Below are 25161 nucleotides of genomic sequence, written 5' to 3' on the forward strand. Positions count from 1 at the left end.
TAGATATTTCTCCAAAATGTTTGTTTATTTTTGGTGGCATTTCAATTCCTTTTGAAAACATTTTTGGGTCATTAATAAATTTCTTATTTTGTGCTTTTCTTTTATATTTATTTGCATATCTTTTAAGTTTTTCTGCCTGCAGTGAAATTTTTAGTTTATTTGCGATAGTGCACAATAGATCCTGATCTGTTCTGATACTGATATCTTCTTGTGTTAATTGCTTTATAGTTTTCTCTATTTGATACTTCCATGATGTTATTCAGTTTCTCCCCTGCCTTTTCCTTACCACCCCATGTTTTTTGTGGCAAGACTATTTGTTATTAACTTAGCTGCACAGTAATGTATCCTATTTACTTTTGCTGTACTGCATAAATCTCTATGGACACTCCTAATTACTGTGTTCATTGTAAAACTTTTAACTTTTGGGGTTTTGTTGACTTTCTGTAATCTCTTTCATTAATCTTAATATGTCTGTCCATCTCTATCAAATCAAACAACTCTTCTCTTGGATCATTTTCTTCTACACTGTGGGCACATTGTTTTCCATTTCCACGGGCATTCTATAGAAAGTTCCAGAACATTTTCCTGTGCCACATTCTCTTCAGCTTCATCCTGTGTCATCCGTTGCTCTTTCCTATGGGAACTCACAGGCCTATCAGTCCACAACACTAAGTCAGAGTTGCCAGTTTCCTGTCCCTTACTTTCTGAGCTACTCCAACTGAACATTTGTACTGGTTTCCTTTGGAAGGCTCCAAAGTATCTTCATATGGCAACTGATCAGATGTTTCTCTCTCTCCACTGGTTTCTCCTTAATTTGGGGATCTATTGATCTATCCTGCTGTGATGTTATCTGAATTATATTTTCTACACTAAATCCTTCACTTCGCAGGTAAACCATAACTTCAGTTTGTTTCTTTAACTTCTGCATTACTAATATATTTTTTCTACTTTTCCTCTGTTTTCTTATTTTTTATATATTTTAAAATGTCCATGTCCAGATGTCGCTGCTTCTTTTCAAATAGTTTTGGTGCTGCTGTTCTTTTTATATTAATTAGTTTTGCTTTCTCCTTTGCACAGATATCGCACCATATTAAATCTCTTTCTTTCCCATGTTCACATTTTTTCTTCAGATGTCTCCTTACTTTGGGGACTCGTTGTTCCATCATGCTAGGATATAACCTAGGTTAGAATTTCTACACTAAATCCTTCGTGTTGCAAGTATTCTATAACTTCAACTTCTATTTTTTTAACTTCTTTACTAATCTGCTGTTTTACATTCCCTCTTTGTGATCTCATTTTTATTGTGAAACTTTTCACATCTGGATGCCTTTGCCTGTATTTCTGAGCATTTTTGGGACTGCCTTTTTAGTGTTGATTAACTTGGCTCTTTTGCATAAATATTGTACCATAACAGAGTTTTCTTTCTCATGTTCACATTTTTTATACCTTTCAAAAGTCTCTAGATTGTTCTTTATGTTTTTGTACTTCCTCAGTCGCTTTTTTCCAAACAGCCCAAGGTTTCTTTATCTATATGTTTTTCATAAATGTGTTATATTAATACACACACATTTTTATTTGAAGCTTCTGATAGTTTTTCTAGTGGAAGTATTTTTCTTTCCTCTAATTTCTCTCCTCTCTCCTCTTTTTGTACATCTTCCGTCTGGAAATTGTGGAAGTATTTTTCTTTCCTCTAATTTCTTTCTTTTTGTACATCTTCTGTCTGGAAATTCTAGGCTTCATGCATAACAGTAACAATTTTTTTTTTATCCTCAATAGTTCACTATCATCTTTATGGCCTAGCCCCAATGTAGAAATGTTTCCCATGACTTGAGGTTCTATGCCGTTATTTTTTTTCCAGTCCTGGCACCAGTGTGCCTACCAGGATTGGGTACTTTTCTGTCGTGGGTCTTGTGCACCCAGTTATTTTTTATTTTTTAACCTACTTCTGTCCATGATATATACTATATAAAGTGTAGTCTTGGTGAGATTTTGTGAAAAACAGGGTCCACCTCGTGAAGGTACTCAAGGCATAAGGATGAATTAAATTCCAGCAATACTACTCATTTGCTTGCTGACTTATCTTTCCATTCTTTTCAGTATGTACTGCTTGGTTTGCTTCTAACATCAGAATATACATCTAAAATACTTCATTCATTAATCATCAGGGTCTAGTTCCCCTCAACCATTTGGCAGTGCCATGTATAGATGCAGAAACCTTGAGTTGACATTTTTCCTGTACAAGCACCACTGCAATTCCCTCAATGCCTAGTTGCACAGAGGACAATTAGTTTTCAGTGACAAACACTGCCCACAGTGTTGCAAACCAGATACTCCAGGCATTACTCTATATTCTCACTCCCAACTGTCTAATCAATAACAATGGGTCTGCTGCCGTGGATATGAACATTCCCACTATCTCAGTTATCAACCTGGTGAATATGGCCATCCTGAGGCAATGTTTACTGACAATCAGTTAAGCCTCAAGCCAACTGATATAGTATGAGAGAGATGTACTTACACAATGTCACTAGAAGCAGAACTCTCACATAAAAGCACTCCTAATGTCAGTAGTACACTTCCTGCACTCATCACACACAATTCTAAGCAGACACAGAGTCACATATGGTGAAGCACTTAAATGTAACCATCTAGGAGGTCTCTGGGGTTCAGGAAGAAGTAAACAAATCCTCAGCAACCCTGAATGCACTCTTTCAGAACACCCACATCGACACATACAGCCACATCTCAATGAGCCTCTACTTCTAAGCCCTTTAGCAAGCCACCACACAATTCAACATTCTGGAAATTGGAGGCTCCATTATGAGACACACTGATGTCCCTCTCACCAGGCTGAGTATAGAGAGTCAGTTGTTTATCAGGGGCCAGAATCTGTCACATTGCACATGCACTCACAAGTATCAGTCATAGTCAGTGCGTGTGTAAATGAGCTGAGAGACACCTCCCTATGAAGAGACATCGTGGTATTCAATGTCTGTCCCAGGCTGGTATAAGCCTCGCATAGATCAGCTTTTTACCTTCTCCAATGTAAATATAAATAAAAGATGACGGACTTTAATAATTGGCTTAGTTGCTGGTGTCATTTTAAGGGGGTAGCAATTCTAAGTATACCAGTACCATGAATTTAGAACACCATAGCTAGCCAGAAACACTGCTTAATTGCAAGTAGAATTTGCACAGACACGCTGCTTCATCAGGTGTCAGATGCAAATGTTTTAAAATGTTTCTATATATTTTAACGCATATTGGTTTTAGGTTTACTTTAAGAAATGAGTAATATTTTATTAATTGTCTTTAATTGAAGCTCATTATTTAAAGCAGCATGGACTGGATGCTATTCTGTTTGAAGCCTGATGAAGCAGATTGTCTGTGAAAGTTCTACTTGCAATTAAACAGTGTTTGTGGCTAACTATGGTGTTCTAGATTTGTGGTACGGGCATACTTGGAATTGCTATTTTGACTTTTGTGGATATACCAGTTTCGTAAGCTTGGTTACTATTGTTTGTTTTTGTTTTTCATATACTGACCGAAAATGGATCATACATTCAGTTTGTCCTTTACAAGCAACATCCAATGCAAACCTCTCTATCAGATTCAGTACTTAATTGAGGTGGCTCATAACCCATTACTTCAGAACATACTTTCTACTGTTGATGGAAACCGCTCTGAAACAATCGCGGTGGAGCCTACTCAACAATACAAGGTAAAATTTTGCCATTTTGAGAGCAAAATGTATTCCTTGAAAAAATTACAGTGGCAACGTCTTGCTTTTAAGACCTACATGGAGTTAAAGATTTAAGATGCCTACCTATGGAGAGTTATATCCAGACTTGTTGAACACAATGGCAGCAGCTTAATTTAAACCTCTCTTTTCAATACATGAGCCTTATGAATGAATTGTTTGAACCAATAGAGAATGAACTTAAAATGGAAGTGATAAAAATGTATAATGATTTAGTATCATTGATTGAAAATAACATTCACTCAATCCCTTTTAATGAAGCACTTGATAGAATTCTTCTCTTTGAGAAGTTAACTGAGACCAAAAAGAGAAAATGATGAGATTTAAATGACTTTAAAAAAGGGGATGTTTTTATTTGGTCAAATTCCAGAATGACCAAACAAAAACAAGCTTCCACATCATGCAAGTCCAATCAACAGCATGAAATTTCATTGAGTTCTTAATTGGTTCACTTACCAGTTACTACCCCAGTTACCAAAACTACCAATGGAACTACAGCAACACTTACTGAAACTGGCATAGGCCCTCATCCCAACAGTGCTGATTTAAATCATAAAACCGTTGTAGATGCTGACTTAATCAAAGCATTAGATCCAGCATTTTTGTATCTCAACTTCCATTGCTAATACCACCCAAAAGGAAGCGGTGAGACAGCCAGCAAGGAAGGAAAAAAAAAATGCAATGGCCGAGAAAATCCACTAACCGGTACTGTTTGCGGTTTTTAACCTTTCAAGTTACAAGCTTTTTTATCTTGAATTTAAAGTACTCGGTAAAGTTTATCATATATACCTGCTGCTAGCCTGTATATTTCCTGAACACTTCTGGACTTTAAATTATTAGTACGAAAATTTAATCTACAAGCTTATCTTGTGGAACACAACCAAATGCCAATGGACATCGTAGAACGAGTACTTTAGTTCCAGTATCTAATCATACAATTCACTTTTTGAGAAATTGGTGGAAAATATTTATAACAATTTTTATGCTAAAAGACATGATAAAATCTGTAATATGGAGAAGTGTGACTATGAAGCTATTCGATCTCTGCAACATAGTAAAACAGGTAGACAAGGGAGGTGATGTAACTGCTTGATAAAGATCTATACTTAACTTCCATGATGGATTTGTTAACCTTGATTGATTATATTGTTAATATAAGTATTGTTAAAGAAATTAGTGATAAATGCATCTTCACAAATATTATATATGCTTCAAGAAGAACACATTAACAAAAAAATTTGATTTTGTTGTAAATACACCTACTATACTGATTATCTACAGTGTGCCTAAAATTCACAAAAGAACATGGCAAAAATTAGGAGGTGCAACACCCAGCAGGATAACAGCACTCTCATTAAACTAAACAACTCAGAGGACAAAAAGTCTACCAAAGCCAAATCTGAGGTAAGTTTGGCCTCCCAGGCCAAGGACAACCACAAAGCATTCTTTAGCTTTGTCTGCAACCTCAAAGGCAATACACAGTTGTGTGCTGAGCTCATTGTAAATGGAGCCACATATAATGAGCCAGAAGATACAGCAAATCTCCTGGCTGATGCATTCAGTTCCAACTTTACTCCTCTCTTTCCTCAACCTTCCCTCAGGAAATATCAAATACAACTCCCCCTACTATCACTAGGGAACATGTCCTTAATGCTCCAAGACCAAGAACACTGCATCAATGGGACCAGACAATAACAGAGGATGCCTTCTAAATAGCATGAAACCACATATCAGGGCCTCTGGAATTACTATAACTGTAGCCTCCAAACAGGCTTTGTGCCTCATGAATGGAGAAAGGCAACAGTCACCCCTCTGCACAAAGTTGGGCCAACTACAGACCCATAAGTCTCACTAGTCTTGTATGTAAAGCCATGGAAAGAATTATCATGGAGATGATCACTAGATATCATTATAGATAGAAATCAGAGATATAGTAAACCTCCAGACACCAGTTTGGTTTTGTAAAAGACAGATCATGCCTACTCAACCTGGTGGACTTTTTCGAGAAGGTCACCAAAGCAATGGATTAGGGCAAAATCATTCACACTGCCTACCTTGACCTTGCCAAGACATTTGACACAATACCCCATTCGGGCATTGCTGACAAACTCAAGAGGTTAGGTACAATCCCGTATGTCACCCAGTGGATAGCCAACTGTCTCACAGACAGGACCCAGGAAGTTAGAATCGGGGAGTCCACCTCTACAATAGGTTCATAAGTTTGTAGTTTAGTACTAAGCTAACTGCCCTTGCGAGTCATTTTAAGCCTAGCCAATTATCCCTTGTGAGACTCAAACCCTGCACCTTGTATTTGTAAGGCAAACACCTTAGCCATTAAGTCACCTCACAACCCTCAAGGAGGCCAGTCACAGGTGGAGTCTCTCAGGGATCAGTCCTTGGACCACTCCTTTTTGGAATTTACTTCTCAGAAGTCAAGGCCAATGTCAGTGGTCTCTGGCTGACTAAATTTCCAGATGATTGCAAAGTAGGAGCTGTCATTAAATCTCACACTCACACAAATGTTCTCCAGGAGGGGCTGACAGACAAACTGGTGTCTGAGTCGTGGACTAAAACTAAATGCCAAGTGCATAACAGTATCCTTTGGGAAGTCATCCATCCCTGGTAACTATCATATTCACAACACACCCCTTAGAGTTGACCAGTAGTCAAGGACTTAGGGACACACAGATAGTAAGCTAGCCTTTGATCGTCATGTGTCTACAGTGGTGAGGAAATCATTCTATGCTGCACAACTTAGAAACAAAGATATGGCATCTAAGTCCAATGAAGTCATTGTTCCACTGTATTCAGCATTCATTAGACCCATCATTGAGTACAATGCCCCCTTTGGTACGTACTTAACCAGGCATATCCAACAACTGGAACGTCCAGAGGTTCCTCACCAAAAGAATACAGGGCATAAGTAATATGTCCATTGCAGGCTACCTCAAGGCCCTATCCCTGTATTCTGTCTCCTAATGCCTGGCATACAAGGCATTGTCAGACACCACTCTGATGGACCTCCATGCATATCCACAAAAATAAACAGTACCAGAATTGCCTGTTCTAAAGACTTAAAACCTTGCCTGTGATATAAATAAGACCTGCTGGAGAGATAGGTATGTATCCCAGAGACTACCCAGTCTATGGAACAGGCTCCCCATCCATAGGAAGCAGAGTTCCTCCCTAATCCAATTCAAGTGCAACTTGGACAACTGGATGGGAAACCAGAAATTCATCCCTGGTTTGGCACCCATGTCTCTGATGCAAACAGGTAACCTATAATTGGTTCATCTCCCAGGCCCATGCTTACACTTAGAGGGTATCAGACCTCATCAGATTTGGGATGCATAGCTAGGCTTAAAAAGGACTTGTGGTCGTTAGCCTAGTATACATCTATGAACCTAGTTAATCCCCCCTGTTACAACCTATAATAGCAGCCAAGGGATGGGTTACAGAACCTATTTCAAAATATTTGGAAAATGAACTTAAAAAGGTTCTTCATACATCCACTACAATTGTGCAAGACAATTCTCATTTCTTAGAATAGTTATGGCAATAGAATAATAATAATATAATATATTATAATATAATATTATAATACAACAATAATGATAATGTGCTCACCAGCTACCTAGTCACATTAGATGTTGATTCCTTATTCACCTGCATTCCCAGTGCCTTAGGCATTCAAATGGTTAAAAAATACATCACAAAGCAACCACATTTACATGACTAACGTAGATTTAATGTGTGACCTCTTGAATATTGTGCTTGAGAACAATGATTTTTTTTGTTCCAGAACAAATTACAAGCAGATCGCAGGTGTTGCCATGGGCACATCAGTTGCAAACACATATGCCAACAGTCATGAACTGCTGGGAATCAGAGGTGAGACACCTCTAGGCACCATCTCAATAAGAAGGTTTTTTTTTTTTTTTAATAAAAGATTTGTGGATGATCTATTCCTTATACGGGATGGCCCACTGAATGAATTAAATAAATACTTACAGACCACTACAACCTTTTTAACTTTTAAGAAAAACATGCAGTATTGAAATATTGATTTTCTGGAGGTTTCGATAAAAAATCTTATGGGTCATTTGGAAACAAAGTTATATAAAAAAAGAAGTGAAAAAAAAACACTTATCTAGCAAGGGATAGTATGCAGCCACCATTTATATTTGATCATATTGTAAGGAATCAGATGCTAAGGGTAAGCCACTTGAACACAGAAATGATAAAACATAAGTGAGTTTGTATTGAGAGGATATCACACCCAGATGGTGCAATCTATTAAAAATGAGGTGTTAAGGGGCAGGCCACTCAAATATACCCCCCCAGTTTTCTCAGATTACTATATAAAAACTAAGAAAAAAAACATGAGGGCTGTAGATGTATTTTAACATATGATCGTAATACAAACGAGATTAAGGACATAATAAGAAAGCATTGGCCTATACTATCACAAGTTCTAGAGTTAAAGCACATTAGTATGACTACTCCAGCTTTTAGTTATAGGAGATGCATTACACTGAAAAATAAACTCAAAGAGCAGATACAAAGCAAGGTCATAACTATCAACAGAAGAGGCACTAATATATAATATATGTAATCCATGTATATTCTTTAAGTATATTTACACAGAGCGCACATTCACACATCCAGTTAGTAATAGTATTTTTCATATTCAAGCACATGGAAATTGCAACACCAAATATTTAGTTTGCATGGCAAGATGTATAAAATGTCTCTCTTTTTAAGTTAGCAAGACTAACCAAAGTTCAAAGATGAAATTAATAACCATATATCAAGATTAAATGAAAGACACTTACAAATTCTTTATATAAACATATACAAGACACTAACACCCATACCTTTAAATTTTTAATATTAGAAAATATTAGAAAATGTTCAAGCCCACCCTATAGGGGGTAACATGAATATTACAGAAAGACATGAAAACAAATGGATTTTACATTTTAGAGCTTTTTATCCACCAGGTCTCAATGAAACGTTTACACTAAAGCCAGAATTAAAGTTTTTACAAAGTTATATTAAATAAAATTTAAATATATTTATTTCATTTTTTCTATATATTTTAATGCATATTGGTTTTAGCTTTAGGTTTACTTTAAGAATAAGTAATATTTTATTAATTGTCTAACTGAAGCTTATTATTTTATTTTTTATTTTTATTTTACGTTTGTTGACCGGGATAGTCCGACTAGATGCATGTCCATTTTCAGCGGAGGCCCGGGGAGAAAAGCTCCAAGGGTAAGCAGATACAGCATTACATAATACAAGCATTACATATTACAGACTATTTACAGAGATTACATAAGTAAGCAAGTTAAACAAGTTCCACAGGTTAGAGTTAATCCCGAGCGTAAGTCAGGATTAAATTAAATTACACAGTAAGATGGTTAACAGATTTTTACACATTCTAGAGAGAGTTAGCCAGGCTTGATACAGTGACATAGCCAGTTAAGTGACAAATGTTGTTTGAGTCTAGTTTTAAATTGACCTAAGGTGGAAAGTAAGGTAATATCATCTGGAAGAAAGTTCCAGGATCTACTTACAGAGTTTGCAAAGAGAGAGTCACCGGCTGTGTTATTAATTTTGCTAGTCTGAATTAGTAGTTTGTTAGAGGATCGAAGCAGTCTAGGATTGTTATAGGGGGTGATAATATTTTTAGGTGCAGGAGTATTGTCTGGATTATAGAGGATTTTATAGGCCATAATCAGTTGGTTATACTGGATTAGGCTGGGTAGTTCAAGCCACCCAAGTTGGTTTAGATTGATGCAATGATGTGTCCTAAATGGCAGCCCAGTGGCAAGCCTGGCAATGTGGATGTAGCAAATTGAGAGTTTGTTAAGGACAGTCTTGTTTAAATTTGAGAGTAGAGGGGATGCATACAGAAGGGTTGAAAAAAGGTGAGCGCGAGCTATGGCAATTTTAGCTGGAGGGGTTAGGAAGGCTTTTATTCTGTAAAGTGACCCTAGTTTTTTATTGATGGTATTGATAGTTTGGTTAACATATAGGTCGAATTTTAGATTATTATCTATGATGACATCTAATAGTTTTGTAGAGGAGTCAGGGGAGATTATTGTGCCATCATTTGAATTTATGGTAAAGGTGAAAGCGGTAGACCTACGTGTTGGTGAAAAGAACAGCATTTTAGTTTTTTTGAGATTTAGGATCAGACGTTCAGAAAATTAGTTTTCTATTGTATTAAAGGTGGTCTGGGTAGCTGACCATAACTCTATTGGAGATGTAGCCGGACAAATCAGAGTAGAGTCATCAGCATATTGGATACAGCTGACTTTTGGGATGACAGTGTAAAGGTCGTTAATGAAGATGGAGAACAACAGGGGCCCCTAGTGTAGAGCCTTGTGGTACTCCAAGGGTGTTAGGTAGAAGGTTAGAGAGTTTGTTCTGCCAGAGGACAGCCTGCTGTCGACCATTCAGGTAGGATTGAAACTACTGAAGAGCTCTAGTAGTTAGACAGAATGTTTGCAGGGTGTGGATTAAAAATTGGTGATCAACCACATTGAATGCCTTGGAAAGATCCAAGAAGATGGCTGAGGATATATAATTATTGTTGCGATTATGGTTTATGGTGTTGGTAAAGGTTAGGAGGGCTGAAGTAGTGCTGTGATGAGGACGGAAGCCATGCTGAGTGTCTGCCATAAGGTGATTCTGGATTAGGGGGTGCATGAGTTGTCTATGAATACATTTTTCTATAATCTTTGCAAGTGGAGAGAGTATAGCTATTTGCCTATAATTGGAGAATTCAGTAGAGCTGCCTCCTTTGTGAAGTGGGATTACATAGGATATTTTCCAGATGGTGGGAATTTTAGCTTCTACTATGGTTCGATTGATTAGTATTGAGATGAGGTAAGCAATAGCATTAGCTGATTTTTGTAGGTACTCGGCAGGGAGTTGATCAGCAGAAAGTGAAGTGGGTTGTAATTTTTTGATCAAGGTATGGATAAGTGAAGTGGCGACTGGTTGGAAGCTGAATTCGAGTAGGTTTCTAGGGGTGCTACTTTCAGGACCAGGGGAGCTAGGAGGTAGTTGGCTAGCTAGGGCTTGAATTGTCTCAGTAAAAAATCGGTTAAAACTGTCAGAAACATCTTCAGGGGTTTTATCAATAGTAGCAGCAGGGATTGGGATTGAAGTTTGTCCAGGATATAGTAGATTATTTAAACCTGCCCAAAACTTCTGAGGGTTATTTTGATTTGCTGTCTGTAAATTACAGTAGTATTGTTTTTTGTCTTGTTAAATTAATTTTTTAGTTTTGTTCCTGGATTGCCTGCATTTAATGTGATCTTGGGGGTCTTTAGAAGAATGCCATAAAGCCCATTCTTTGTTTCTAAGGGTAATTTTGAGTTTAGACTCTTTAGAAAGCCATGGTGCTGTTTTTGCCTATGTTCTCTTTGAACTAACAAGTGCATGCAAATCAAGGATCTCAAGGAATTTGTTGTTAAAGTATGCTACTGCTTCCTGTAAGGGGAGGTGTTTTAGAATAGACCAATTACATGAGTTTAGTTCTTGTTGGAATTTGGCAGGGTCAAAGTTTATATTGTTTCTAACCTTTCTGAGTAAGGGTTGTTGGGAATTAATGGTTTTGTGCTTAATTACATATGTGAGAAGGTGATCGCTTAGGCCATCAGGGAGGGTACCAGAGGTGTACAGTTGGGGGTGACTATTTATGAGTACCCAGTCAAGTATGCTTTCTTTTTGGTTGAGTTTACCTATCCTGGTAGGGGTGGATATGATTTGTGTAAATGCATGCAGGTTAATATGGGTGGTTGGGGATTCTGAGGAACAGGTGCCCCAGTCTATGTTAAAGTCTCCAAGTAGTAGGGTTTCTTGGGGGTAGTGACATGATAGCCAGTGCAGGATATCTTCAAGTGTAGATATATTGTTACCTGGGGGTATGTACATACAGATGATATTAATACATTTATTTTTATTAAGTTGCAATTTGGTGGCAAGAATCTGAGTTATTAATCTGAGGTGGTTGTAGTACATCTATGGTGACATTCAACTCAGATTTATAGAAAACAGCTACCCCCCCCCCCTTCCTCGAAGCATGATCCAGCCTGTGTATGTTGTACCCAGGTGGTAACACTTCATTGTCTGTAGTGTTAGGTTTTAACCAGGTTTCAGATAAACAGAGAATCTCAGTGGAGTGGACATCCAGAAGTGCATGCAATTCATGTACCTTGTTATTAATGCTTCTAATATTGAGATGACAGGCTAGGAGAGAGTTAGTTGGCCTATTAATTGTAGGTTTGTAGCTTAGATTGTAAGTAGAGGGGGTATGTGTATCTGACGTGGGTGGGCCAGGGTTGGGGTGAATATCACCACCAAGTATTAGGTTAAGTCTATACTTGGTGTTGAACTTCAGGAATTTGTTTATTAGTTTGTGGTAGTGTTTGGATCTAGAGCTAATGTGCCTGGGGTTGAGATGTTGATAGACTGAACAAGATGTTGGATAGGACCTGGTACTGTAAGTATGGTTGAAGGTGGGAGGATTTACAGTTGGGGTGATAGTATGGTCTTTCGGGACCTGAAATCCCGTGAGAAACTGGTTTTCATACAAGGTAAGGAGGTATGGTGCGAACAAGAGGGGTAGTAAAGAGGAGTATATCATTATCTGTGATTCAGCTAGTGAGTTAAGGAACTATTTCACCTGGTGATGTAACACCAGAAGATAGAGCGGTGAGGTAAAGGTACCGGAGGGGGGATGGGAGAATGCCAGATGAAAGCTAATAGGTGCTATTGAAATGTAGGTAGAAGAATGGGGGGTGGGAGGAATTATCCCAGATGAAAGCAGATAGGATCTAGAAAGTGGGGGAGTGGCTATAGTACTATAAATTTAGAGGTACTGGGGGCGGTAGGAAATTGGGGGCAGGGAGGGGAGCGAAGAGAGCCCGAGCGCAGCGAGGGTGAACGTAGCGGGGCTATTGCAGTTTACAAGGTTTCCTAACGTGTCTTAAAGCTATAAGGTAAGTATTATAGTTCTTAATGTAAGAGTCAGTTTACTTAAGTTACAGGGGAAGGAGGCAAACATTTAAGTAGAAAAAGTGCCCTATGGCTGACCAAAATGGTGACCTGCTTAATTACACACCACTATAAGTGAAAGCTTAACAAATGCTTTTTGTGTGCAACCAACTCTGCTTAAATGCTGAGAGAAACTGATTGCAGTCCTGTAGACTCTGTTTTGTAGGGAACTGTAGAGTTCAATCTGCTTAAATGCTGAGAGAAACTGATTGCAGTCCTGTAGACTCCGTTTTGTAGGGAACTGTAGAGTTCAATCTGCTAAATTATTTAACGCAGCATTGATTGGATGCTATTGTATCTGTTTGAACCCTGATGAAGCAGCTTGTCTGTGAAAGTTCTACTTGCAATTAAATAGTGTTTGTGGCTAACTATGGTGTTCTAGATTTGTGGTACTGGTATACTTAGAATTGTAATTATAAGGGGGTGCAATATTTGTCAGCATGAAGAAGATGGTCAACAGACCATGCTGCTTTGCCAGGGATGATCTACACCTCTCCCCTCTAGGCTTTTGAATATTAGCTAAAACACTGTCCTCCCCATAGGGCCTTTCTTAGGCAATACCATACCAAAAGTTCTTCCAACACAGCAAATCTAAGCCAAGAAAATCTAAAGGTGTTATTGCTTAATGTTTGGAGTCTAAACAAAAATCTCCACTCCCTAGAAGCTCTCCTCACTCTATAGAATGCTAAGATTTGTGCAGTCACTGAGACATGGTTGAAAGCTGTGGAGATCACAGACAGTGCAAGGTTAGACCACCTTCCACACATTTAGACCAGCTACTACACAGACAGGGACTAAAGGTGGAGGTGTTTTGATTTACATCAAAACTAAATATACCTCAAGGTGGATCAAACAGGACAATGCACTTGAGCTTCTCCATGTTCAAAATCACCATAGGCAAAATCCAACATCACTTCCTTGCAAGCTATAGGTCCCCCTCTATGACCCAGGACATTCATACCATGTGTTTAAACTTACTGCGAACACTCATAATCCAACCCAATACTATATTCATGGGTGACTTTAATTACCCCAGTATTTACTGGGAATCCTATACGACACCAAACATACAGGCACAGAGATTCCTGGATTTTGTAATGGACCAGATTGTTAATACAGCACCCAGAGGTACAACCTTACTGGATATGGTCCTCACTAATATGGGAGAGTGCTGTACACCTCCCTAGTGTAATGTCTTCTCTGGTAAGGCCAGACCACATAATGGTCTCCTTTTAAGTGATAACCTGGCAAAATTTCAAGCCCCCATAAACCCTGAAAACACTGCTACCTACATGGAACTGCTCAAAGAAACCCTATACAAGCATGTTAATAGCTGCATTAGTTGTGCCCACCAAGAAGAAGTACAAAACTAACTCAAAAAATAAGCCACCCCGGTGGAATCACAACATCAGTAGGCTATAAAATAAAAGGAAGAAAATCTTGGCAAAAATTAGGAGATACAGCAACCAAGCAGGACAAAAACGCTATCAAACTAAACTCAGTGGACAAATAGTCTACCAAAGCCAAATCTGAGGTAAATTTGGCCTCCCAGGCCAAGGAGGACCACAAGGCATTATTTAGCAATGTCTGCAACCTCAAAGGCAATACTCAATTGTGTGCAGAGCTCATGGTTAATGGAGTCAGCTATACTGGGCCAGAATATGTAACAAACCTACTGGCCAACAAATTCAATTCCAGCTATACACATCTCTACCTCTTAACCTTCCCTCAGGGTATACCATCAAATACAACTCCCCTTGCTATCCCTAGAGAACAGGTCCTTAATGGTTCTCCAAGGCCAAGAACACTGCATCAATGGGCCCAAACAATATCCTGGGATGCCTTCTAAATAGCATGAAATATGAGCGATCATGTCCTCTGGAATTGTTATTTAACTGTAGTCTCCAAACTGGCCTTGTGCCTCATGAATGGTGAACAGCAACAGTCATCCCTCTGCACAAAGGTAGGTCATCCACAAACCTTGGAAACTGCAGACCCATAAGTCTCACTAATGTCATATGCAAAGCCACGGAAAGAATCATGGAAATGATTGGTAATGACATTAGAAACCTCCGCACACTGGACCCAACCCAATTTGGTTTCATTGGGGCAGATCATTCCTACTCAACCTGGTGAACTTCTCTTAGAATGTCACCATAGCAATGGATGAGAGCAAAACGATTCACACTGCCTACCTTGACCTGGCTGAATCATTTCACACCTTACCCCACTCGGGCACTGTTGACAAACTCAAAAGGTGAGGGATAAACCCTCATGTCACCTGGTGGATAGCCACCTTGTTCACAGACAGGACTCAGGAAGTTAGAATTGCAGAGTCCACCTCTATAAAGAGGCCAGTCACAAGTAGATCCCTTAGAGATTGGGATGGAGATTGCTCCTTTTTGGCATCTACTTCTCTGAAGTCAAGGCTAATGTCAGTGGCCTCTGGCTGTCTAAATTTGCAGATTGCGAATTAGGAGCAGTCATTGAATCCCCCGCCAACACAAATATCCTCCAGGAAAAGCTGACAAACAACTGGTGTCAGAGTCATGGGCTAAAACTAAATGCCAAGAAATGTATAATAGTATCCTTCAGGAAGTCATTCACCCCTGCTAACTATCATACTGACAAAACACCCCTAAGAGTTGACCCAGTAGTCAGGAACTTGAGGACACAGACAGCAATCTAGCTTTTGACCATCATGTGTCTGCAGTAGTGAGGAAAGTTTATGTAACTTATAAACAAGGGTATGGCATCTAGGTCCAAAGAAGTCATATCACTGAATTAGGCACTCAGCCCTATCATTGAGTACACTGCCCCCCTTGGAATGTACCTAACCAGGCATATCCAACTGGAATATCCACAGAGGTTCTTCATAAAAAGAATACAGGGCATAAGTAACATGTCCTGTGCAGACTACTTCAAGGCTCTATTCCTATATTTTATCTTCTAGAGGCTGTTGATAGGATGGAGCTCTTGCATATCCGCAAAAAAAAAAAAAAAAAAACAGCAGCAGAATTGCCCATTCTAAGGACTTAAACTTTGCCTGTAATATAAACAGGATCTGCTGGACAGACAGGTATGTATTCCAGAGACTACTACATCTCTGGGACAGGTTCCCCATCCATGTGAACCAGAGTTCCTCCCTAATCCAATTCAAGTGTAATTGGACAGTTGGAGGGGGAACAGGAAATTCATCCCTGGTTTGGCACCCACATCTCTAATGGACATAGGCATCCTGTAAATGGTCATCTCCTAGGACCCTACTTGTAAGCGTTTCATCTCCCAAGTCTCTGCTTACTGTTATCAAGTGTACCAGAACTTGTCAGATATTTGGGATCATGGCTAGGCTTAAAAAGGCCCTTCTGATCTTTACCCTTGTAAACACCTATGAAACTATGAACCTATGAATGCGTGAATGATCTGACGGATTCTAGCCCTGATACGCAACTAATCATAACCTTCTCCTTGCTCAGTGTGATGAGTGGAACATCATTGTGTCTTACAATGAAGTCTCCTATTATCAAAATATTCAGTTGTGAGGTTGTCTGCCTTATGGGCTTAGACTCAGATATGGCTGAATGGGTCATGGTGGGTATTGCACCACTAATGTGTTTTGGATTTTGCTGAAGATACTGCATCTCAGAGGACTTTGAGATTTAGGTAGTGAACTCAATATTATTCGTTTTCAGCCAAGGCCTGAGGCGAAAAGTTCCAGAAATAAAAGAACAGAAAATACATATACACAGATGAAAAGTGACAGCATATTAAAATATACAGTAAATACATAGATTAATACAATTAATGCCCATGTGACATGTATAATATATATAATATATACCATCATTTTAAGACAAATACAATAGCATGTAGTATTGAAATGTGCTGACATGTTATAAGTGTGAAAGTTCAATACTCACTCAAAGCAAATGTCAGAGGGGGAAAATTCAAATTGTGGAAAAGGAAGGAAATGAGGGAAGACTGAGATAAAGTATAATTGGTGTAGATATGGGTGGCAGGAGAAATAATTAATAAAAGCAAAATTACAAGCAAGAGAAATGAAAACAAGCAAAAGGAGAGATATGATGTATATAGGTATTAGAGGAGAAGGAGCTAAAATTTTAACCAGGAAAGCAGCAAGTGCAATACCAGAAGTCAGGCATTCTTTTAGTTGCAGCTTAAATAAATTAATTTTATGCATTTCCCTGATGGGTATACAGATCTTATTCCAGACTTTTGCTACACAGTGTGAGTATAGACTTTGAACTCAGTTTTTGCAAGGCGTATAGATATCAGATTTTTGCCAGATGATCAGAGGTGACGACTTGGAAAGTATTTGCCCCATAGACTCCCTTACTTAAATATAATAAGTGTGCAGTCACACAACAGTGAATATAAAAAAAAATTCAGCCACTGCTTTCATTCAAACATAAAACAGCACTAACACTCTGTAGACCTTATAATTAGTTAATCATGATTCAGTCAAATGAGATTGTCAGTTTTGTTCAGTCCACAGTGATTTAGTGAAATATGACTCAGCTGAAAGAACCAGTACCATATATGAGTACCCCTAATTCTGGCTTATTCTTTTGCTCTGCAATACTACAACCCATAATGCTTTTTGAGAAAGGTACTGGATTCTTCCGAATAACGACAATCATTGCAAGACTTCTTTATTTTTCTTCAGAAAATGATAATTTGTGTAATTTATTTTGTGTGCTTATTAAATCAGTGGTATTGCTATTTTCAAAAGCATCTGACTTAGAAGCTTTTTCCAGGAGTCTGTTTCTGTGAGGATAAGAGATATGCTACAAGAATAGAACCAAGACAAACCATATAAAATAATAGTAACAGAAAGTACTGGATCACATAAGAGGTTCAGGAGGTTATTGTTAAGAAGAAGCAGAGAACTGTTTCATTGTTACATAAAAAAAAAATCACTTGAAAGCTCACTGTGAAACCTGCTAAAATGCTTCATAAATGAAGTGCGTAGAAACATTTTCCCTATTAACCTGCTATTCAATATGCAGTGTTTTTTGGCTTGAATAGTTTTAATATTATGCATTTTGTTACACTTGTAATCTATATAGTACACACACACACAGACACACACACACACACACACACACACACACACACAGAGTCCCCAAGTGGGGCTATCCCACTCTCAGCTTAATTTAATTAATTGTACTTGCAGCAGTGGTAAGGTACATATCAAAGGGACCATTGTACCCTATGATTGGTCTGATAAGAGTGGAGTGCAGTGGGATAATGAGCTCTTTGGACTTAGATGGCATGCCCTTAATTATAAGTTGTGCAACATAAAAGATTTCCTCACCACTGTAGCTACATGCTGTTTGAAGGTAAGGCTACTGTCTATGTGCGTATCCAGATCCTTGACCACTGGGTTGACTCTTAGGGTGTATTATCAATGTGGTAATTGGCCAGGATGGTCGATTTCCCAAAGGGGACAATTATGCATTTCCTAGCAGAGTTAAGACCATGGCGTTGGCAACATTTATTAGTCAGAGGTAGACCTTCTGGAAGAAGGTTAGTGTCTGCAGGGGAGTTGATAATCCCCAGCTTGCAATTATCTGCAAACGTAGTCAGCCATAAACATTCAGTATTCTTTCAGTATTATTCAGTATTATTTTTAATTCTATTTCAGAAATAGATGCCAAAAAGGAGTGGGCCCAATACTGAGCTCATGGGAGACTCTGCTAGTGACTGGCCTCTTGATGGAGGTGGTCTCACCTATTTCGACCTCTTGGGTCCTATCGGTGAGCCAGTTGGCTATCCAATGGGTGATAAAAGGGTTTAACTTAAAGTAGTGAGCTTGTGTATAATGCCTGAGTGAGGTATTGTATCAAAAGCCTTGACCAGGTCAAGGTAAGCTGTGTACAGTGTCTTACTTTTCCTTTCATAGGCAATGTGCCAGGCTCTGCTCTATCGTGACTTATTTCATTTGGGGTATCTGAATGTAATTATGGCCAAACAGTACACTTTCAACAATGTACAGGGCCTCCTTTGTCTGCTATCTGTTTATGTGTGGAAAGAGCTGCTGAGCAAAGCATGCTAGCTGCTCAAGCATTCCGTGATAAGGAAAGCTGCTTTTTCACCACACCCTTTTTTTTTAAAGACACAGAAAAAGATTGTAGCTTCTTACAAGTGTAATTAGAATTACATCAGGTTACTCAAAAGCTCTGGTCACTATCAACAGAAAGGAGACTAGTCAAAACCTAATGCAAAATTTTCATGGGTAAAGCATTATGACAGCATTGCAGATGTCACATTTTCCTCGACTTATCTTGTTGCCCCAGTAAAGATAGAGCCAGTAATTGCATTCATCCCCAGGTTTGTCACTATCCTCATGGTAATGACACACTGGACCTCCTGGTTCTCGGTAATCAACACTTATTTTTTCTCCAAGTACACTCTTCTGCTCTTCTCTGTTGAAAAGGGCCCTACATGCATTTTTTCCTTCTTTTCTTTCTTCATTATGTACTTCCATTCTTACTCTTCTTTCCTTTCTGTCTTGCTTCTACAGGGCATAGGTGGTTTATCTTTCGTTCAGTCCTTCTTTCCTTCATCCCTCCCATACAGCTATTACCTTTTCATGTGAAAGGCATTTCCTTTTACATTTTTCTTAACTGCAGCCAAACCAGTTTGAAATTACCAAAGGCATACTTATCTGGCAGGCAGATAACTACAACCAAGATGGTGGTTTCCCCAGGGTTAGACTCTTCCATTTCACACTTCGGGTTGTTCCTGTCATTTCCACAAAGGTCAGAAACTCGGCTACATAATTTATGGTTTTAAGCTAACAAACAAATCTGCTTATTTTATTCTATCATGCATAGCTCATAAACCCTTGTATCTAAACAGTCTTCTACATTCAATTCTCCAAACTCTTTTTTTCTGTCATTCTCTCAGAACACCTTTCCTTTTCTTTCCTACAGCTTATGTGATAGAAGTTTTAGCATTTTTCTTCACCACTGGCTAACCTTACCTGTGCCAAATGACTTATCCCTGTCTTTGAAAAGTGCAAAAAGACTGCATCATATATGCTTGTACACACCCACCTCATTAGAATGGTTCTGGCAGGTCACCCCCACTAAAAAGCATCATGTGTTACAAGCCTTAAGACCACTTCCTACTGAGATATGCACGCTGTTCTCCAGTCATATATTTCAGTTGGGGTATCGGAATTTCATTACTGCAACAAGAGGTACACTTTCAACTCCTTTGTGTTAAGATGCTGTTTGTGTGTCTGGAAAGAGGTACTGAGCAAAGCATGCTAGCTGCTCAAGAATTCCATTAACAGTAAAGCATGTTTTTCACCTGTTTTTTAAAATGTGTAGGAAAACATTGCAGCTTCTTACCAGTGCTTTGTTTGTAAACAAAAAAATAGCAGGACTGGCAGTACACATACTTTGCATTTGGGACACTCTTTCATTAAAAAAATAAATAAATAAAATAATCTTTTTAAAGGGGTGTGCCAATGCCCTCCCTCTTTTCCCTCTTTGCTTACACACAGTGTAACTGGTTTACAAAGTGAATAAAAGTTCCATGATGTTTGCATTTTGTGAAATCGCTGGTCATAAATCACAAGAGATGCACCCATTAGGACATTCTGCATATGCATACTTCTACAATGATTTGGATTTAATTTAAAGCTTTTATTTTAAATTTTAGAGCACAAACACTGATAGACATTTCCTAAACAAAGCAATACAGTCTCACAATGAACACAGACTTGGCATTAAAACTTCTCTGCCCTTGAAACTCACATTCATTGAAACAGTATTGAAACCCACAGTCACATAAAATGCACCTGGCCAGTGGCAGATAAAGTTTACCTTTGGGCTGTTTTCAAATCATAGGCCCCTTGCACACATTTGAACCATGCACAATGAGTTTTTTGATTCATCTTCCTGATTGTATTAAATTATATTCCTTGTATAATACAACATCACTTTTTAGAGCATGTTTTAAATTTGTAGTTTTGAACATTTTTCCAGTAAGCAATAAAGCAAAATGTATGAACCAAAAATGACAAAACTGCCCAGTTCAGAACATGTCTATCATAAAAGTCTACTCAAACTTCTGTCATTACAATCCACCAATATCATTCAGTGAATATGCACAATCTCTGCAGAAGTAAAAGTCATCTAAATCATCAGCCCCCCCCTTCCCCATTTTCTACATGGGTTTATCGTGTTAACTGTTGCCATCTCTCTTGATTCAGTGCCATATTCCTTGCCTTCAACACTCATGCCTGACTGTCACAGATAGTCTTTCACACAATCCATCCACCTCTTTGCTGGACATCTTTGTTTCCTCTTACCTTCTACCTGCCTGCCACAAATCATCTTCCCCAGATTGTCTTCTGCTTTTCTGCATGTGTCCAACCATTGTAATCTGTTCTCTGATCTTTTCTGAAACTGGAGCTACTTTGGCATCTGCTCTCATGTCATTTCTTCATCTGTCCATCAGTGTACTTCCTACTACCCTTCTCAGGCACTTCATCCCATGTGCCTTCAGTTTTTCATTTCATCACCCTATCCTTTGCTGAAGTTCTTGCTCAGAGTCTGCCTATAATGCCACATTGTCTGCATCTAATAACTTTGTTGATCTGTCCCCTCCAACCTGTTTGCTAATGTAGTCCATCACCAGTATGAACAGCAGTGGGGTGAGAGCTAAACCCTGGTGTACATACCTCATTTAAATAATTCCACATTGAAGAGATCTGTAACTAATGAAGAGGTTGCTAGGATTTGTAACTAATGAAGAGGTTGCTGCTAGCAAACAACTTTATATTTTGGTGTTTCATCTGCAAATAGTGTTTCATCTACAAATAAAGTGCCTGTCACCCTTGAAGAATAAGTTGCCTACGTTACATTAACAAAAAATGGTAAGCTGGTAATATTGCTAAAGGGAATGGGTGAGAAACTGACAACAGGTTCATAGTTTCTAGGCACCTCATCCAAAGGAGGACACTCAGGACTGTAGCACTCCACCCCCTTAAAGTACAACACAGCATCAGTAATCCATCTACATGTTGTGGGAGTAGAACCCACAGCCTTCTACATCAAAAACAAATGTACTATCTGTAGTGCTGCTAACAATCATTTCAATGCTTTAACACAATAGTGATACCATTTGCTAAACAAAATAGTTTCACATTGCAAACAGCATGAGCAGCAGTAAACTCTTTCCCTGAAACTCAATTCCTTGAAACTCTAACAGCTTGGTGGTTGGAGTAGAGGATTCAGGTTCTTGTTTCCTGTTACCAAGGTACATAGTTTGAGTCTGAGCAAATTAACCAACCACCTGCTATCCCTAAATGGGGCATTTTACACACGCACGTACAGCTGTCCAGGATAAACAGAACTTTCCTTGCTGCTGTTATATACACACCTCTTTCCTTTACTTGCAAGAATCCTGTTCAGGATGAATGAAACTGAACCTTCCTTGCTGTGATTACATGCACGCACACGCGCGCACACACACACACACACACACACACACACACACACACACACACACACACACACACACACACACACACACACACCTTTGAAAGGACACTAACAGCTGAGTTGAATTCTCTCTATGATCAAGACTTATGCAGCATATGTTCTGCAAACAACCCACTATATTGTATAACATTCATCTAAGCATCTTGACAAGAATACACGTTTTACAGCAATCTTGATGTTTACCTTCAGGGTGCAGCGGTAGCGTTGTCACCTCACAGCAAGACGTTCTCCTGTTCAATTCTCGGCTGGAGCGCCTTCTGTGTGGAGTCTGGATGTCTTCCCTGCGGCTGAGTGGTGTTCGAAAGACATGCGTGAATGGGCATGCCTTCATTGAAAGTTGGGCATCATGCTGGCACCTCAGCACCGTAAAAATCGACTGCAATAATTAGCAGACTGGAGTTCCACTGTGGCGACCCCTAACCAGGAAAAGCTGAAAGAAAACCAACAACAACCTTCAGAGTCACCCTGGCATATCTTAAACTATGCCTTATGGGTTAAGCTAGGCCATATAAACCATGTCAAGTAATTGCAAGGGTGTCATCAGGACACAAACTGCTTGCTCACTGATGCCCTTTATACACTGTTTTGACAAGGTACATAAACTACATTTAATAAACTACATTTAAATATTAAACAGGAATGTGAACATAAAACATTAATGACTTGCATTTATTCTGCCTGTGGCTTCTTAAGATGCTGAAAGGAAAGTTTGATTACAGTCCTTTTTTGTTAACAGACACACACATGTTCATGAATTGTGCAGGGAAAATGTCTTAGAAAAGTGTCTCCAAGTCATCTGTTATATTTTTCAGTCTTTATAAAACAAAGAAAACAGCTTACCATTATGAAACATGGCATAACTTTTTTGTGTATTTGTATTGTAACTGGCCATTTAATCTTAAATACCCAAATAGAAATATAAAATGGGTACGCTTTGCTTTTAATGTAGCACAATAAGGATAGGGAATATTAAAATCTAGGATGTTGCAGCAGATACCAATAATGGCTAATCATACTACTAGTACTGAAAAGAGAAGTTCTTTCTGACTTAAAGGTTGAAATCTGCATGTTTCCACTAGCTGCCTGCAGCATTACTAGTAAACATTTTCACAGCTTTGGTATTAATGCAAAATCACATCCAAATAACTTAATAGTGTGGCACTGCACAGGCTGTTTAAAGCCTGAAGATAAGATGCATACCTTATTTTCATTCCTGTAAAAAGGGCTTAAATGTGGAAAACAGCACTCAAGTACAGAAGACACTGTCAGGTCCAATAACAGATGCAAGAGATCCTTCACTTTCCTAAAGTACAGAGCAGCAGGGAAGGGTATCCACTGTGCCAATGAGAAACAGAAACAAGGTTGTAGGAAGTGCCATCACTGATAGAATGGACAGGCTGTAAGAAATATGCGTGACAACAGGTGAGAGACCAGACTGTTCTTGAAGAATGTCCTTAAACAGTAATTTTTTATTTTTTTGTAAATTAAAAAGTAAATGTTGATAGGTCCTCAGCAAATGAAGGGAAAATACCGGCAAATACAGTAAGAAAACCTGCTTCTTACTAACTTACTTAGAATCATATTGGATTACTCAAAAGTTCTTCACATTTTCAAATGCAAAATTTTCATGGGCAAAGCATTATGGGTTATTAATGCAGATTCCAAACGTTCCTCAGACTTCTCTTATTGCTCCAATAAAAACACACAGCCCATCTTTGCAACTGAAGGCAAGTTTGTCACTATCCTCATACACCATTGTAAAAGCAATTCGCCACCCGGGTAAAGCCATTTACAACACTGGACCTGTTGGTTTTCCATCACCAATTATTGTAAAAAATATGGCATAGATTTTGTTCATAACCAATTTTTATGATATGCTTAAAAGCTGATTTCTCGTGTTTTCTTTAGAAAAAATTTGGACTGGGAACTACAGATCCCTGAATGTAAAGTAAATAGAAGATTTCTTTCTTAGTGAAAAATTCTTTACTTCTTTCTAGTAGAACTTGTACATATTTTTCTTTTCAACTTAGAAAACACACTGGTATTTACAACATGTGCCTTTGGAATCTTACTTATGCGAAATGACCAATCCCTTTCCTGTTACGAAAGGGTTAGTCTCTTCCATTGCCCACTTTACTTGACCCCTGTCATTTCCCCAAATGTGGCAAACTCAACTGCATAGCTTATGGTAGTGGAGACTGCATTTGTGCATTTCCCTCAATTTAAGGTTAAACAGATCTTTCTTTTAACATGGCAGGACTTCTAACTAGTGTTATGCATACAGTTATCCTAATGCAGTAAACAGATGATCGTTTATTCTTATTTTCAACACTTACCTTTTTCCCCAAGTGCACTTTTCTGCTTATCTTTGTTGAAAGAGGCCCTGCATGCACTTTTCATTCTTCCTGCCTTCATTCTATACTTCCTGTCTTTCTTCTCATTCCTTCTTTTCTGTCTTGCACACAGCATCAGCAGTCGCTTTCATACTGCCCTTTCCTTCATCTTTCCCATGCAGCCATAACCTTTTCATGTGAAAGGCATTTCCTTTTACATTTTTCTTAACTGCAGCTGAATCAAACCAGTGACAAATGACAAATCCCTCTCCTGTTACCAAAGGCATACTTACTTGGCAGGCAGATAACCATGACCAAGGTGGTGGTTTCCCCAGGATTAAGCTCTTCCATGTCACATTTCAGGTTGGTTGACCCATAATTTCCCCAAGGTGAGAAACTCAATTGGTTTTAAGCTTACAAACAGTTCTGTTTATTTTCTTCCATCATGCCT

The 25161-nt window shown here is 38.7% G+C and overlaps 1 non-coding gene and 1 pseudogene across 1 annotated transcript; both read left to right on the forward strand.

Moving 5' to 3' along the window:
* Positions 1-19518: 19518 nt before the first annotated feature.
* On the forward strand, positions 19519-19675 carry LOC122814595. Its single transcript, XR_006366833.1, has one exon. It is a non-coding gene; the product is annotated as a U1 spliceosomal RNA (small nuclear RNA).
* A 4770-nt stretch (positions 19676-24445) lies between these two features.
* On the forward strand, positions 24446-24596 carry LOC122814614 (annotated as a pseudogene).
* Positions 24597-25161: the final 565 nt, after the last annotated feature.

This window comes from Protopterus annectens, chromosome 10.part0, assembly GCF_019279795.1.
Source record: "Protopterus annectens isolate FY-2018-M chromosome 10.part0, PAN1.0, whole genome shotgun sequence".
Lineage (NCBI taxonomy): Eukaryota > Metazoa > Chordata > Ceratodontiformes > Protopteridae > Protopterus > Protopterus annectens.